Source organism: Cannabis sativa, chromosome 4, assembly GCF_029168945.1.
Source record: "Cannabis sativa cultivar Pink pepper isolate KNU-18-1 chromosome 4, ASM2916894v1, whole genome shotgun sequence".
Taxonomy (NCBI): Eukaryota; Viridiplantae; Streptophyta; class Magnoliopsida; order Rosales; family Cannabaceae; genus Cannabis; species Cannabis sativa.
In genome coordinates, this window is record NC_083604.1 from 6,587,627 (window position 1) to 6,596,915 (window position 9,289).

Below are 9,289 nucleotides of genomic sequence, written 5' to 3' on the forward strand. Positions count from 1 at the left end.
GGTTCTTGAGCTTGGAGTTTAGGCAACTTCTTGCTGAGTTTATGTAGAATTTAATGGTGACTTCTTGCTGAATTTATTGTGGTAAAAGCATGTTTTGAATTGTGTTTTTCTCTTGTGATTGCATGTTCTTAAGTGTTGTTGTAATTTTTATGAATTGAGTGTGTTATTGCATGATTTGGTTGAGAATTTTATTGATGAGCATGGAGTAAGACAATAGGGTATTTTCTAGCTTAGAATCATGTGCTTTTATGAGGATTGCTGCTGGATTTTAAGGGATTTGTGTTTGGTTTGAGTTCATGTTCTTAAACTTGAATCTTGATAAGTTTAAGCTAGATTTGTGTTGTTTTGAGCAACCTAAATTTTGGTATTGTTATGAGGATTTTGATGCATGAAGTGCATTATTTGAGCATCTATTAATTTCTAGTAATCCTATTTGTTAATTTGAAAGTTGGTTGAGAAATTGGAGTGAAAAGATTGATTTTTCTTGCTGAAATTCGTGGAAGGGCTTGCTGGTTTCTGGGTTCTGCACCCAGATGCCGCAGCATGCTCTGGAGTATGCCGTGGCCCGCCCCTTTTGGTGGAACCTGGGTTTTCTCCCAGGTGCCGCGGCATGACTTGGGCATGCCGCGGCCCGCCCTCGTGTTTTTGGGCAGTTTTAAGTTGAAACTTTGAACATGCATAACTTTTGATTCCGAACTCCGATTTGGGAGTTCTTTATATCGTTGGAAAGCTCATTTTGAGATCTGTATGATTATCTGAATTTTAAATGCCATGATTGAATTTTATAAGTATGGAATCAGGGGTTAACCCTAAGTGTGAAATATCCTGGAATTTGTGTGACTAGGATTACCGTCACCTGATCAGGAGCACCCGGGGATTCAGAATCTCTACCTATTGCTGGATTAGCACGTAGAGTATGTGCAGTGGTGCTTATATTGAGAATGATATGCATGAATGTTTAGTAACCGAGATTAGGGTTATTACCCTAATAGGAACGGTCTAATAGCCTAGGGTTATTACCCTAGTGATAAATTTGTATAAACGCCATGCCATGTTAATTGAAATGAGATTTAGGGATTATGCGCTCAAGGCATAATCAGGTTGGACTCGGTAACCATAACTGAGATGAACCAATTCTAAGGCCTTAATGTATTTAGACGTGTGAGAGCAACACGTGGATCTACGTCATGTAGATTTAAATAGATGTGTGAGCGCAACACATAGGTCTATGCCACATAGACATAAATGGGCATGTTGGTATAATAAGCAGGTCTGTGTTATACAAACATAAATAGCATGATGAGCATATTATATTTGTTATGATTTATACTGTCTTGCTGGGCTTGGCTCACGGGTGCTCTACTGTGCAGGAAAGGGTAAGTAATTAGCTGATCAGTTATGAGTTTCAGGAGCAGGGCGAAGAATGTACAAGTTCGCGCCATATCAGACCAAGCGGGTTAAGGGTCTACCTGTGATGAACGTTTGAAATTTTATTTTGCCGCTTAGGTCGGCTAGAAAAGAAAAGACTTGTAATAAAGTTTGTAAATATTTTTGGGATCCCAACTGTTGAAAAGTTTAAATGTATTACAAGTTTTATTTTCATTCTGCTTGATATAAAAGTTTAAATTGTGCGCTATTTTGATTAGTAATATCGATTAGGGGATTAGGGTTTCATAAATATTTTGGATAGCGTGCCTAATTGTTTAAGGCATTACAGAAAGGGTTCGGTCAGAAGAAAGGTATTGACTTTGAAGAAATATTTTCTCTAGTTGTGAAAATGTCCTCTATTAGAGTTGTTCTTGGTTTAGCTGCTCGCTTGAATTTAGAAGTAGAACAACTTGATGTGAAAATTACATTTCTTCATGGTGACTTGGAAGAAGAAATTTACATGGAGCAGCCAGAGGGTTTCAAAGTCAAGGGAAAAGAGAATCTTGTGTGCAAGCTTAGAAAAAGCTTATATGGACTCAAACAGGCACCTAGACAGTGGTACAAGAAGTTTGATTCCTTCATGTCGAGCCATGGATATACTAGAACTACTTCTGATCATTGTGTGTTTACAAAGAAGTTTTATGATGATGATTTCATTATTCTCCTGCTGTATGTTGATGATATGTTGATTGTTGGCCATGATGTCAGAAAGATTGAGAAGCTAAAGGAAGAGTTGAGCAAGTCTTTTGATATGAAAGACTTAGGATCGGCGAAACAGATACTTCGAATGAGGATTTCCCGTGACAGGAAGAATGGGAAACTTTGGTTATCTCAAGAAGCTTATGTTGAAAAAGTTCTTGAAAGATTTAACATGAGCAAAGCTAAAGCAGTTAGTTCTCCACTTGCAGGCCATTTCAAGCTAAACTCCAAACGATGTCCTACGAGTGAGAAGGATAAACAAGAAATGACTTCAATACCTTACTCATCTGCAGTTGGCAGTTTGATGTATGCTATGGTTTGTACGAGGCCAGATATTGCTCATGCAGTTGGAGTTGTTAGTCAATTTCTCTCTAATCCTGGTAAGGATCATTGGGAAGCAGTGAAATGGATATTGAGATATCTACGAGGTACTTCCAGGTTGTGCTTATGCTTTGGTAGTGGTGAACCTATGCTTGATGGGTACACAGATGCAGACATGGCTGGTGATTGTGATTCCAGGAAATCCACTTCAGGATTCTTGATGACATTTGCAGGGAGAGCTGTTTCATGGCAATCGAGGTTACAGAAGTGTGTTGCTTTGTCTACTACAGAAGTTGAATACATAGCTGTAACTGAAGCTTGTAAAGAAGCTTTATGGATGAAAAAGTTTCTACAAGAGTTGGGCTTACAACAAGAAAGATACATTGTCTACTGTGACAGTCAGAGTGCCATTCAGCTCTCCAAGAATTCAACATTCCATTCAAGACCCAAGAATATTGATGTTAGATATCATTGGATTCGTGATGTGCTTAAGATGAAAGAATTGCACTTAGAAAATGTGCATACCAGTGAGAATGGTTCCGATATGTTGACAAAGGCTTTGCCTAAAGAAAAGCTCAAAGCTTGTAGAAGAGTGGGCTTAGTAAAGCCCACCAACTGAGGCGGAGGGGGAGATTTGTTGGGTCCGCCCCTTTATTGGTGGGCTGCACCAATAAGGGCTTAAGGCCCATTTTATTTGATTCAATTAAAAGAAAAAAAAGGGCAGCAAGCACAAGAGTGCTTCGTGAGGAGCAAGGCATGAAAGAGAAAAGAAAGATGAAAAACCGTGTTTTTGCAAATGTCAGTTGTATATAAGAAAAAATAAAAACTGTAAGCGTTTGCAGCAGCAGAAAGTAATTCTGCTACAGCAAAACTAAACAGGCAGAATATAAAATATTTGCAGAAAAATAAATAACTTGACACAAGAGATTTATACGTGGTATCAGTGTTCTCACGAACACTCCTAGTCCACGGGGCCACGCCCAGAGAATGAAATCAATTAATAAAGTATCAAAATTACAAAGACAATTGACTTAAACAAGTTTAGACTCCCTCTAAAGTATTGCCGCAATCCTTTGTAATCCACTTTATGAATCTGACTTCTTGAAACACCTTCAAGCCCGAACTCCCTTCGTCTTTGAAGTGTGAGTGCTTACTTCCTCCCGAAGTAAGGCTTCAACAAGTCTTCTCCCGAAGACCAAGTGCTTACTTCCTCCCGAAGTAAGGCTTTATCAAGTCTTCTCCCGAAGACCAATCTCTTGTTCAGTCAAGTAGTTCTTCACAACCTCTAGGATAGAGTAAGAACAGAAATAGAACAACTAGAACCTAGATGAACAACTAGGCTCTCACAAAACAAAGAAAGACTCTCTTCTCTCAAAAGATAAATGCAAAAAATGAATAATGGAAGAGGTAATTCGAATGGTTGCTCTCTAGGCTCTATTTATAGAACATAGAAACCAAAGAGGCAACCACAAGTTCGAATTAGCAGCTGTACAAAAACTTTCCTAAGAAAACACGATCTGCTACATCAGATTCGGATGCTGACGCAGCAGATCTGACCAGAAACGGGAAACTTGCTAAAATCGGGTCCGATCCTCTATCAATGCTTGATTCCTGCCAAAAACAGATTAGATATTCTGATTGTATCAAGATACAATCGAAATTAATAAGGAAAAGGCAATAATCAAAGTTTCCCTAAAAAAGACAACTTTCCAAAAGAGAATTCCTTCTCTTTTGAGAAGTTTTCAACAAAGGAAAGTTCAGCTGAAAGTGCAACTTTCCAAACAAGGAAAATGGCAACTACAATCCGAATTTATAAGGTAAGAAATCGAATATGAATGCACACCAATCTTACCATAAATGGAAAAATTATTTTGTCAACTAACTTGCCAAAAAAAGGACTTTACAATCTCCCCCTTTGGCACTTTAGATGAACAAAATAATTTTTAACACAAAGTACCTGCAAGTTAAAGTTAGCCATAACAAATAACTACTCCCCCTGAGTAACACAATCGAAAACCAACAATAACTAAAGAAACATGCTAACTTTTAAACCAAATAGTTCACAGGTACTAACCAACCACAACTCCCCCTGGAAAAAGGGTCTAGAGTTGATAAAAACAAATTGAATGCTCAATAAAATACACATTAATTAAAAAAATATTTTGACAACTAAATTGCCAAAAAAAGGACCTAACAATCTCCCCCTTTGGCACTTTAGATAATCAAAATATTATTAATTAACAAACACCTACAAAACAAAGTTAGCAAAACAAACATAAAAACTCCCCCTGAGAAGCACAACAATAAACCAAAATAAAAAGCTAACTTTGACCAAAGATGAACACAAACACAAACCTCAACTCCCCCTAGACAGTTGAGTATACAATTACTCCCCCTTTTTGTTTATCTATAAGGGCCAAAGACAAAAAGAAATGAAAATATAGAAATATGTCCAACAAAAACAAAAAGAAAGAAAACTTATGCCCCATAAAGCTTGATCAATGAGGACAACTACTTGGACATCTCTTGCTGAACCTCCTCCATGGCAGCAAGACGATTGGAGCAGCAAGAAGAGCATTTGAGGGGGCTTGTTTGGATTCCACCATTTTCCCTTTTGGGATTCCCTAGGTTCTTAGTTGTAGCAATGGATTTCGGAAAGTAAGAATGAGAAACAAAGAAGCAAGAACACAAAAAATGGGGATCGGGTAGCTATGTTATAAAAAATAAAGGAAGTTGGTTTATATAAGCATGTGAGAGAGGATCAAAAGAGGAAACCAACTTAAAAAGAGAAACTACCAGCCCAAGAACACAAAAGGAAACTGCCCATTCTCTTGCAACTCCTTTCCTTTTTTAAAAAAATAAAAGGAAACTAGAATTACCAACAATATTTCCAAAAATAAGTCAATCTTTCAAGATTAAAGACACATTACCATATAAAAGATCAATCTTTAAATGGAGACATATCAAAAATAAATCAAGGAAGAATAAATATTGATACTTACCATTAAGCACAAAATTTCCTTAGCCCATGAATCAAGACACACGCCTCCCTCTCTTTTTTTTTTTTATTATTATTTTTAAGAAACAGTAAAATAAAATGTGTACAATACATATATGAAGTTCTAAACAAGCAATGTAATCAAATATCATTACAAATTGACAAAATAAAATACATGTTATGCTTTTAAAGAAAAAAACTAATCAGTATCTCAGGAACAAATCATACTTAATTGATGTTGAGGAAAAAGATATGCATGTTACTAAAGATTGTGAACAAGGATTATCAATTTAATTTAGTAGAGGAGACTTACAAATTTGAACACACTTGTCAGACATAAGTGTGTGCAGTGAAAATAGGATCATTGTCCTTGGCAAGATTTTTTATTTTCGCCTTTTTCAATTTGATCCCGCAACTGGATGCTATCACACCATACTGAAGGTAGCCCTTTTCTATGGTAGTGCATCCTCATCATAGTTGCTAATTACAATGCTCCAGCTTACTCAAAATATGGCTTTCACACCTCAGTATGGGTAGCTCTATTCCAGCAAGGGGCCTGACAAGTCTGAAACAAAAATTGCTCAACTCTGTATAAGTACATTAGTTATTCCTAGACACAAATAAAGAGTAACATGAACCTTTTAACACAACATCACAAAGTACGATAAGAATGAGATCCTAACTAATTATAATCCAAAAGCATAAACATGATTTGTCAAAATACAATGAAAGAAGATTAAAAGCTAGAGAAGAATTACATAACAATATTGTACAAAAATATGAACAAGAGAGATTTAGACAATGCAAACTCCCAAATACTTTCTGAGGGAGTCAAAGCGACTTGAATCTAGGGCCTTTGTGAAAATATCTGCTAATTGTTTTTCAGTATCAACATATTTATTGCAAAGATTTATTTTCAACAAGTTCCCTGATAAAGTGATGCCTTATATCAATGTGCTTTGTTCTAGAATGCTGAACAGGATTTTTGGAAATATTTATGGCACTAGTGTTATCACAAAAGATAGTTAAAACACTCAATTCAAATCCATAATCAATCAACATTTGTTTCAACCATAACAGTTGAGTACAACAACTGCCAGCAGCTATATACTCAGCTTCGGCAGTGGACAAAGAAATGGAATTTTGTTTCTTGCTGTGCCAAGATACTAGATTATTCCCAAGAAAGAAACAACCTCCACTTGTGCTCTTTCGATCATCAGCATTGCCTGCCCAATCTGCATCACTAAAACAAGCAAGATTAGAATTAGTATCTTTCGAGTACCAAATTCCATAATCAAGAGTACTATTAACATATCGAATAATCCTTTTTACAACTGATACATGAGATTCCATAGGATTACTTTGATATCTAGCACAAACTCCCACACTGTAACAAATATCAGGACGACTAGCAGTTAAATACAAAAGACTTCCAATCATGCTACGATAAAGTGTAGTGTCTACCTTTACTCCATTCTCATCTTTTGTCAATTTCAATGTGGTGCTCATTGGAGTACTTACCTGCTTAGCCGATTCAAGGCCAAATTTCTTGACAAGGTTCTTAGCATACTTACTTTGAGATACAAATGTACCTCCTTCCATTTGTCTCACTTGAAGACCTAAAAAGAAATTAAGCTCACCAACCATGCCCATTTCAAATTCACTTTTCATTTGATCAACAAATACCTGCACTTCATGGTTAGATGTAGAACCAAAAACTATATCATCAACATAAATTTGAGCAATGATAAAATCAGAATTTATATGCTTGATGAAAAGAGTTTTATCCACACCACCTCTGTGATAGTCATGAGAAAGTAAGAATTGAGTCAACCGTTCATACCAAGCTCGAGGAGCTTGTTTCAGACCATACAAAGCTTTTTCAAGCTTGTATACATGGTCTGGAAATTGAGGATCTTCGAATCCTTTTGGTTGCTCAACATAAACCTCCTCATTCAAAATACCATTTAGGAAGGTAGATTTCACATCCATTTGAAACAATTTAATATTCAAAATACAAGCAATACACAAAAGTAAACGAATTGATTCTAATCTTGCAACAGGAGCAAAAGTTTCATCAAAATCAATACCTTCTACCTGTGTGTACCCTTGTGCCACCAAACGAGCCTTGTTTCTCACAATTGTACCGAACTCATCACTTTTATTTTTAAATAACCACTTCGTTCCAATTACATTTATACCTTTTGGTCTTCGGACCAAAATCCATACCTTGTTGCGAACAAATTGGTTGAGTTCCTCTTGCATTGCATTGAGCCATTCCACAAAGGTCATGGCTTCCTTCACATTTTTCGGTTCATATTGAGAAACAAAACAAAGAAAGCTGATTAAATTAACATACCTTCTGCGAGTTACCATGCTTTCTTCAGGATTTCCAAGAATGAGATCTTTTAAATGATTCAATTTGACTCTGGTGCTTGGTTCTTTCTGAATAGAATCAGTGATGATGTTTGGATGAGTCAAGATAGACGGTTCTGGTTCTCCAGTCTCAGTTGCAGTAGCAGATTCGTCATTTGCAGCATCAGAAATGGGTTCTGCTGCATCAGGATCTGCTTTTGCTGCTTCTGGAGGAGCATCCATGAGACTATCTATCTTGGCTTCTGTGGAAAACTCTGAAAAATCTTTAAATTCATCAACAACCACATTAGCTGATTCCAAAACAGTATGAGTTCTCATGTTATAAACACGATAAGCTCTACTGTTTAAGGAATATCCAATAAACACACCAACATCACTTTTAGCATCAAATTTACCAATATGCTCACGATCTCTATAGACATAACACACACATCCAAAAACATGAAAATGACTTACATTGGGGCGCTTACCTTTCCAGATTTCATAAGATGTTTTTGAGGTACCTGGACGAATAAACACTCTGTTTATTATGTAGCAAGCTGTGTTAATAGCTTCAGCCCATAAGCGCTTTGTCAACTTCTTGCTATTTAACATTACTCTTGCCATTTCCTGCAATGTTCGATTCTTCCTCTCAACAACTCCATTTTGTTGAGGAGTTTTGGGAGCTGAAAATTCATGAGTTATACCTGTAGACTTGCAAAAATCATCATACACAGAATTTTCAAACTCCTTACCATGATCACTTCGAATTCGAACAATTTTCCCAATATTACAACCTTTCTCAACTCTTAATCTCAAACAAAGAGTTTTAAAGGCATCAAAAGTGTCAGATTTTTCTCTTAAGAAATCTACCCAAGTAAAACGAGAGAAATCATCAACACACACAAAGATATATCGTTTACCATTCAAACTTTCAACTTGGATGGGACCCATAAGATCCATGTGAAGAAATTCCAATACTTTTGAGGTATTGATATCAGACACAGGCTTGTGAGTGATTTTTAATTGCTTCCCAAGTTGACACGGTTCACACTTACCTTCACTTTCCTTACCAAGCTTGGGAAGTCCTCGAACAATACCTGCATTTGACAATTTTTTTAGTTTTTTAAAATTAATATGCCCAAGCTTGGCATGCCACAAATCTGTGGTGTTGTTGATAGCTGAATGACAAGTAAGCACAGGGGTTAGAGTGTAACAGTTATCATTGGATCAAAATCCTTGCAAGATACATTCATTGTCATCATTCAGAACATAACAATGATCATTATCAAAAGAAACAGTAAACCCTTGATCACAAATTTGACTGATGCTAAGTAAATTAGCCCTCAGTCCTTCAACTAACATCACATTTTTCAGTCTAGGTAACCCTTCAAAATTTAGAGTTCCCATACCAACAACTTTTCCAGATAGGCCATTACCAAAAGTGACTTCTCCACATTGCATAGGCCGAATGTTAGTCAAAAAGTC